At 46.1% G+C, this 8,842-nt stretch overlaps 1 protein-coding gene across 2 annotated transcripts in view; it reads left to right on the top strand.

The window, feature by feature from the left end:
* Positions 1–2,652: 2,652 nt before the first annotated feature.
* Positions 2,653–8,842, top strand: part of PALS1 (protein associated with LIN7 1, MAGUK family member) — a 47,993-nt gene continuing 41,803 nt past the window's right edge. Inside the window, exon 1 of one of the 2 annotated variants that reach the window (XM_040411339.1) lies at positions 2,653–2,861. The gene's annotated coding sequence lies outside the window, so the exon portion shown is untranslated. Of the gene's footprint in view, positions 2,862–3,405; positions 3,477–8,842 lie in introns of those variants that run through there. The other variant, XM_040411340.1, reaches the window with a different exon arrangement.

Genomic DNA, 8,842 nt, shown 5'->3' with positions numbered 1-8,842 from the left:
CACCCCATGTATAGTCCTGTATATTATACTGCACCCCATGTATAGTCCTGTATATTACACTGTACCCCATGTATAGTCCTGTATATTACACTGCACCCCATGTATAGTCCTGTATATTATACTGCACCCCATGTATAGTCCTGTATATTACACTGCACCCCATGTATAGTCCTGTATATTACACTGCACCCCATGTATAGTCCTGTATATTATACTGCACCCCATGTATAGTCCTGTATATTACACTGTACCCCATGTATAGTCCTGTATATTATACTGCACCCCATGTATAGTCCTGTATATTACACTGTACCCCATGTATAGTCCTGTATATTACACTGCACCCCATGTATAGTCCTGTATATTACACTGCACCCCATGTATAGTCCTGTATATTATACTGCACCCCATGTATAGTCCTGTATATTACACTGTACCCCATGTATAGTCCTGTATATTACACTGCACCCCATGTATAGTCCTGTATATTACACTGTACCCCATGTATAGTCCTGTATATTACACTGCACCCCATGTATAGTCCTGTATATTACACTGCACCCCATGTATAGTCCTGTATATTACACTGCACCCCATGTATAGTCCTGTATATTACACTGCACCCCATGTATAGTCCTGTATATTACACTGCACCCCATGTATAGTCCTGTATATTACACTGCACCTCATGTATAGTCCTGTATATTACACTGCACCCCATGTATAGTCCTGTATATTATACTGCACCCCATGTATAGTCCTGTATATTACACTGCACCCCATGTATAGTCCTGTATATTACACTTCACCCCATGTATAGTCCTGTATATTACACTGCACTCCATGTATAGTCCTGTATATTATACTGCACCCCATGTATAGTCCTGTATATTACACTGCACCCCATGTATAGTCCTGTATATTACACTGCACCCCATGTATATTCCTGTATATTACACTGCACCCCATGTATAGTCCTGTATATTACACTGCACCCCATGTATAGTCCTGTATATTACACTGCACCCCATGTAAAGTCCTGTATATTATACTGCACCCCATGTATAGTCCTGTATATTACACTGCACCCCATGTATAGTCCTGTATATTACACTGCACCCCATGTATAGTCCTGTATATTACACTGCACCCCATGTAAAGTCCTGTATATTATACTGCACCCCATGTATAGACCTGTATATTGCCCTACACCCCATGTATAGTCCTGTATATTACACTGCACCCCATGTATAGTCCTGTATATTACACTACACCCCATGTATAGTCCTGTATATTACACTGCACCCCATGTATAGTCCTGTATATTACACTGCACCCCATGTATAGTCCTGTATATTACACTGCACCCCATGTATAGACCTGTATATTACACTGCACCCCATGTATAGTCCTGTATATTGCACTACACACCATGTATAGTCCTGTATATTATACTGCACCCATGTATAGTCCTGTATATTACACTGCACCCCATGTATAGTCCTGTATATTACACTGCACCCCATGTATAGTTCTGTATATTACACTGCACCCCATGTATAGTCCTGTATATTACACTACACCCCATGTATAGTCCTATATATAGCGAGGGGGGCAGATGGGACACATGTCCTGGTCGCAGAGGCTGGGGGTGCGCACCTGCCTGGCAGCTCCTTTCAACATCAGGCGGTTCGTTTCCATTGTGAGACAGGGAGCTGACGGCCAGCCTCCTTCCTAGCGACTACGGACCTAGGAATTTGGAGACCCCCCCCTTGTTTGGTTGAACTGGGTGTCCGGGGCCCATGGATGGCTGTTGCGGTGGATCCTGGCCCCTACAGCCATCCAATTTCCCAATTCAACACAGGCTCTGGAAACTGGAAGCTACAGATCAGCGGTTTGCAATATCTCCTGAGGAAGGAAGAATACAGAGGCGGAAATACTCTTCCTGAGTACTGGGGGTACGTCACATAGCTCCCCCAAGTTAAAGGATAGTAGACACGCATGCTGTGCGTACTGCACGCGTCACTTGACTGGCGTGGGGGGGGGGGGGGGGCAAATCTGAATCCTTGCTTCGGGCGCAAGAAACCGACATCTTCCCATTGATTTCAATGTGTAATACGCCCCTATAGCACACGCTTGCATGCCTTATTTCACCAGCGTTTTCCAAAAACACGTCAGAAGTGGCTTCATGCGTCTTATAGACGTATTTCCGTGAAGTCAGTCAATGGGGTAAAACACACTGACTGGTGTGGGCTGAATTGTGTCTCTAGTCTATACTAACACTGAGCAGCAGGAGGCGTCCGAGAGCTTTGACTGGTGTGGGCTGAATTGTGTCTCTAGTCTATACTAACACTGAGCAGCAGGGGGCGCCCGAGAGCTTTGACGTTCCAGCTTCTTCTCCCTCATGTACACTGGCCACTCTATCTACAGCAAAGAGTTAAATAACGTAATAATATCAATAAGCACGGGCAGGAAAATGGAAGTATAATGAACTGGTAAAAAGCGTTTTGTCAAACACTGCGAATGTTTGTCAGGACGGCAGAGCTTGACGGACGCCGCACACCGCGCATGCGTCAGACACCTGTTGCTACGCATGCACGGAATTCCAGCTTTCGGACCACGGCGCATGCGCCGCGTCCCCTTGCCCCCGGCTTTCCCCCAACTCGTTGCGCGTGCGCAGTGCAGGTGGACTCTGAAGTCTGGGAGACTCCCGCGTCGCCGTCCTGACGCCCCCCTTTTGCGCGGAGAGACGGCGTCACAGTTGTAATACTGGAGTCTGGAGGGAGGAGGAGGAGGAGGACAGCCGCTCCTCAGCTGGAAGGAGAGCTGGAGGTCTCGGTGGGGGCGGACATAGCGCCGAGGTGAGTGGCAGCAGGACTTCCCCAGCCAGGGGCCACTACAGGTGGCAGCACTTCTTCCTTCCTGAGGCTTGCTGAGACTTGTAGTATCTCAGGGGCTTCAGGCAGTGCGGTGTGTAACCTGTTGCTGGGCACTAGTGGTGAGGCCTGGCAGGTGGAGTGACATGTAGTGTAATGCGGGCTGTGTGTGTATATATATATACCCTGACCGCCATACCAAGCCTGGCCATCTGTGCCATATCTCCATTCACCCCCATTATACACACAGTCCGCACCGCTGATCCCAAGAATGAGCTGTTCTCGGTGGAGAGGTGACGCTCATCCTTGATCCAGTGGTTGGAATACCCCTTTAAGGCTGTACCCCTGGAGTAATCGGCCTCCAGGGACGTATGGCCAGTGCTGGTCTGTGGGGGAGGTCCCCTGTGTCACTCGGTACGTCAGCTGGCCTGGTGGTTGTGTAGTAAAGGGTTAAGTCTGGTAATTGTGTCCTCCTGTCATGTGCGGAGGCAGCACCCGGTTGCACCCATAAGTTTACATATAGCGCCACTCCCTGAGCCCTGGATCTGGATGAGCTGTAGTAATGCCATTTACTGAGAGCCTGACCGCCGGGCTGAGCAAGTATGTCGTCTGTACGTGTACATGTATGTAGTGTGTGTCTAGGTACCTGTATCGGTATGTCGTCTGTACGTGTACATGTATGTAGTGTGTGTCTAGGTACCTGTATCGGTATGTCGTCTGTACGTGTACATGTATGTAGTGTGTGTCTAGGTACATGTATCAGTATGTCGTCTGTATGTATTGTCTATATATGTACATGTGTCAGTATGTCGTCTGTATGTAGTGTGTGTGTCTAGGTACATGTATCTGTATGTCATCTGTGTACATGTATGTAGTGTGTGTCTAGGTACATGTATCAGTATGTCGTCTGTATGTGTACATGTATGTAGTGTGTGTGTCTAGGTACCTGTATCGGTATGTCGTCTGTATGTCTACATGTATGTAGTGTGTGTGTGTGTCTAGGTACCTGTATCGGTATGTCGTCTGTATGTCTACATGTATGTAGTGTGTGTGTGTGTGTCTAGGTACATGTATCTGTATGTCGTCTATATGTGTACATGTATGTAGTGTGTGTCTAGGTACATGTATCAGTATGTCGTCTGTATGTGTACATGTATGTAGTGTGTGTGTCTAGGTACCTGTATCGGTATGTCGTCTGTATGTCTACATGTATGTAGTGTGTGTGTGTGTCTAGGTACCTGTATCGGTATGTCGTCTGTATGTCTACATGTATGTAGTGTGTGTGTGTGTGTCTAGGTACATGTATCTGTATGTCGTCTATATGTGTACATGTATGTAGTGTGTGTCTAGGTACATGCATCAGTATGTCGTCTGTATGTAGTGTCTATATATGTACATGTATCGGTATGGCGTCTGTATGTAGTGTCTATATATGTACATGTATCTGTATGGCGTCTGTATGTAGTGTCTATATATGTACATGTATCTGTATGGCGTCTGTATGTAGTGTCTATATATGTACATGTATCTGTATGGCGTCTGTATGTAGTGTCTATATATGTACATGTATCTGTATGGCGTCTGTATGTAGTGTCTATATATGTACATGTATCTGTATGGCGTCTGTATGTAGTGTCTATATATGTACATGTATCTGTATGGCGTCTGTATGTAGTGTCTATATATGTACATGTATCTGTATGGCGTCTGTATGTAGTGTCTATATATGTACATGTATCTGTATATCTAGTGTGCGTCTATATATCAGTATGTAAATCTGTGCACATAGTGTGTAATTATGTGTGTGTATATATAATGTTAATCTGTCTATGTATGTATGTAGTGTGTCTGTGGTGTGTATCTATATGTATCCAATATGTAAATACGGATATGTACATAGTGTGTGTGTATATATTTATACAGTATATGAATATGTGTGTACGTCATATGTGTATACAGCATATAAACCTGTATCTGTTTGCAGTATTTGTCTATATACATATGGTTCTGTCAGTCTCCCTGATCAATCTTTGTGTCCATAGATATCTATGTACGTAGTATGGCGGTCGTTTATTATTTGTTGTACGCCACTTTTTGCCGTATTTAGGTCGCTAATCTTGTTGCAAAGGTGTTTGGTGACAAAATCTGTGACTTTACCCCGCACACGCCACTTTTGCGAAGTGGTGGGGAAGACGGCAGGCCGGACCATTTCATTCGTCAGTTGACCTTTAATGGGTCCAAACTTTGTAAGATAACTATCAGGCTGTATGCAGGACTTTCGTCTCCGCTCAAAAATCATGTTCTGAGCGCACACCGAACGGACCCCATTATAGCCTATGGGGTCTTTAGGCTCCGTTACGCTCAGTTAGGTCTCAGTTATCTGTAGAATCCGTCCTTTCCGTTCTCCTGCTCCTCAACGAAGCCGGAGAACGGAAAGGAGAAACGGTGATGTGAAAGGAGCCTTATCGGCTATCGGCCTAAAAGTTCACAGGTTATCTGTATCGGCTCTAAAAAATCTATAATGGTCGATTCCTACCTCACATCCACAGGTCTATTGGCGAATCTGAAAAAGGCCTTCCAAACTCTAAGATTTCAGAAGTAACCCTCTTTCGACTGGCCAACAGAGTGGTAATTACCTCTTCAGAAAGACCTCTTCTTTTTAAAATCTCCCTCTCAAGAGCCAAGCAGTCAGATGTAGATTTCTTACTTCTGGGTGAAAGAGTGGACCCTGGGACAGAAGCTCCTGAGACTCCGGAAGCACCCATGGGGTTGGTATTGACACCCTGCGGAGCCAGGAGAACCAAGCTCTTCTCGGCCAGAAGGGGGGGGGGGGAGGCATATAGAAGGCCCTGCCTCCAAGATTGAGCCAATGCGTCCACTGCCCTCGGATACTCCCCCGGAGGTAGGGAATAGAAAACCTCTACCTTTCTGTTCGATCTGGTGGCAAAGAGATCTATCTCCGGAATCCCCCACAATGCTGTGACCTGGTTAAAAAACCTTCTGATCTAGGGACCACTCTCCCTGGCTTAGATGATGACTACTGAGGAAGTCCGCATTGTCCAAGCTCTTTAGTTGCACCGCTAAAACAGAAGATGGAGAAGCTTCTGCCAGATTTTTTGGGTGAGAGACATGAGGCCCTGAGCCCTTGTACCTACCTGCCGATTGATATAGGCTACAGCTGTCATGTTGTCCGAGTAGATCTTTACATTTCTGCCCCTGATAACGGGAAGACTCTGTACCAGGGCTAACCTGATTGCATTCAACTCCCTAAAAATTGTGAGCCTGGGATAAAGCTCTGCTGTCCCAGCTCCCCTGTAACAGAAGGGGCTCCACATGGGCTCCCCAACCGGATGGATTTGCATCCGTAGTCAAAGGAAGAACCGCTTCTCTGATCCACGGGACTCCTCTCTGTAGATTCTCTAAATTCATCCACCACCTCAAGGAGCTCACAGTCCGAGGTGATAGAGAGATCTCCGAGTCCAGAGAGAGTATACATCTGTCCCATTCCTGTAGAATCTGAAGCTGGAGAATTCTTGAGAGATATTGGGCCCATTCTACCCCGGGAATCGCAGCTGTCATGAGACCCAACACAGACATGGCCTCTCTTAGGGTGACTGACAGGTGCGAGTAGATCCGTTGGACCCTGGACTTGATTAGTAAGGCCTTTTGAAAGGGCAACAGACACTTCTGGGATCTGGAGTATTGAATCATCCCTAGGAAGCTGCACCTCTGGTTTGGACGTAAACTGGACTTTCCTAGATTTATCTCCCATCCTAGCTTCTCTAGAACTTCCCTCAACCAGGCAATCTGTCTTTGAAGAGCCTGATCTGACCGAGACACCAGAAGAAAGTCGTCCAGGTAAGGTATAATGACTATCTCTTTCTCCCTCACGTGGGCCATCATTTCTGAAACAATCTTCGTGAACACCCTCGGAGCCTGTGAGAGCCCAAAGGGTAAAGCCTGAAACTGAAGATGTAGAACTTCCTTCCCTAATTGGACTGCTACCCTCAGAAACTTCTGATGGCTATGATGGATAGGGACATGGTAATATGCATCCCTCGGGTCCACTGTGGCCATAAAACAGTCCGGGGAAAGATTGCTTATTGCTGACCTGATGGACTCCATACCTCTCGTACACCAGATGCTGATTTAAGCATTTTAAGTTTATTATGGTCCGAAACAAACCATTTGGTTTGTTGACGAGAAACAGGGGAGAGTAAAATCCTTGTCACCTCCTGCTCTGGGACCTTTATCAACACTCTTCTCTATTAGGGAAAAGACTTCTGTAATGATAGCTGACTGCTTTGTGTGATCTGACCGGTAATCTGTGACCACAAACCTCCTCTCTGGAATGCTTTGAAAGTTTAACCTTAGGCCTTCCCTTATTACAGAGTTTATCCAAGTGCTGTCAGATCTCCTGCCACCGATAAGCAAAGAGAGACAGACTACCTCCGACAGGGGGCCTGGCGTCATTGGGACTGTTTCTTTTGAGGCTTCTGACTTGAAAAAAAGAAACCCCTTATTTTTTTTTCTAGTGACACCAGAAAACTTCTTTGCTCTCTCCTTTCCCTTAAATCCTTCTTTACCCCCTGGGGGGTTGATTAGTGAAGGGAAAGCCTTTTTTCTTGTCGGAGACCTTTTCTAGAAGGTCGTCAAGGACGGGGCCAAACAAAAACTCACCCTGACAGAGGATAAAGCAAAGCTTTGCCTTAGAGGAAGCGTCCCCATTCCAGCCCTTTAACCAAATAGCCCTACGGGCAGAGTTAGATAAGGCCGAAGCCCTAGCGGAGAATCTTGAGAAATCCGCAGAGGCATCGGACAAGAAATCTAGGGCATTGTTTATAATGGGGAAGGAGGTAAGCGACTGCTCCCTAGGGGTACCTCCTTTAATGTGGGATTCTAACTCCCCCGTCCACACCTTGCCACAGACGTAGCAGAGGCCTCACAGTTTTTCTTTAAATAAACCTCTGCCCTTCTGTCCATTGGGTCCTTAGGGGAACCCATATTTTCAAAGGAGAGTGCATTTTTTTTCTGGACATCTTAGCCACGGCATCTACTAGCTTTGGGGCCCTATCCCATGGGGCGGAGACTTATTCATCAAACGGATATTTCTGTTTAACCGAGGAAGGAACAATCTATCTGGTCTATTCCATTCCCTGACGATTACCGCCTATATATGTACATCAAACACCTTCCTCTTCTTAGGACCTAGGCCCTCAAACGTAGAGTCTTGCACCGATTGCTGAGGTCTTTGATCATCCAACCCCATAGTAGATGTAACCACCTTGACTAGGGAGTTGGTGTTCTCAGCATGAAACAGCGATTTCCCTGCGACCGCGTCCTCAGAAGAATCGTCAGATGAGAAACACTCTCCTTCTTCCTCCAAACCAGATAGTATATCGCTGTCATTGGAGGGGGAATCTTTAGATGCAGCCGCAGAAGTACCGGAGCGGTATTTAATCAATCCGCTAACCGACTCTCTGACTTCCTCCCGGATCATCTGCTTAATGCTGGTCATCAAAGATGGAGCTTCCTCCTCCATTAACTTGCTGACACATCCTTGGGTTTAGCATTGCAGAGGGATTCAGACCGGCCCTCAATCAGTCTCTCTCTAATCAGTCTGTGTATAGCTATATGTATTATGTGTCTAATGTATACAGCATGTAAATCTGTACGTGTGTAGTGTGTGTTTATGCATATACAGTATCTCACAGAAGTGAGTACACCCCTCACATTTTTGTAAATATTTTAATATATCTTTTCAGTAGAGTACACTCCTAAGTGAAAATGGCCAAATTGTACCCAAAGTGTTAATATTTTGTGTGGCCACCATTATTTTCCAGCACTGCCTTACCGCTCTTGGGCATGGAGGTCACTGGAGCTTCACAGGTTGCCACTGGAATACTCTTCCCTCCTCCATGATGACATCACGGAGCTGGTGGATATAAGGTGCTCCTCCACCTTCT

Source organism: Bufo bufo, chromosome 11, assembly GCF_905171765.1.
Source record: "Bufo bufo chromosome 11, aBufBuf1.1, whole genome shotgun sequence".
Lineage (NCBI taxonomy): Eukaryota > Metazoa > Chordata > Amphibia > Anura > Bufonidae > Bufo > Bufo bufo.
The sequence above is the reverse complement of the archived record's forward strand: the minus strand, read 5'-3'. Positions and strand labels throughout refer to the sequence as shown.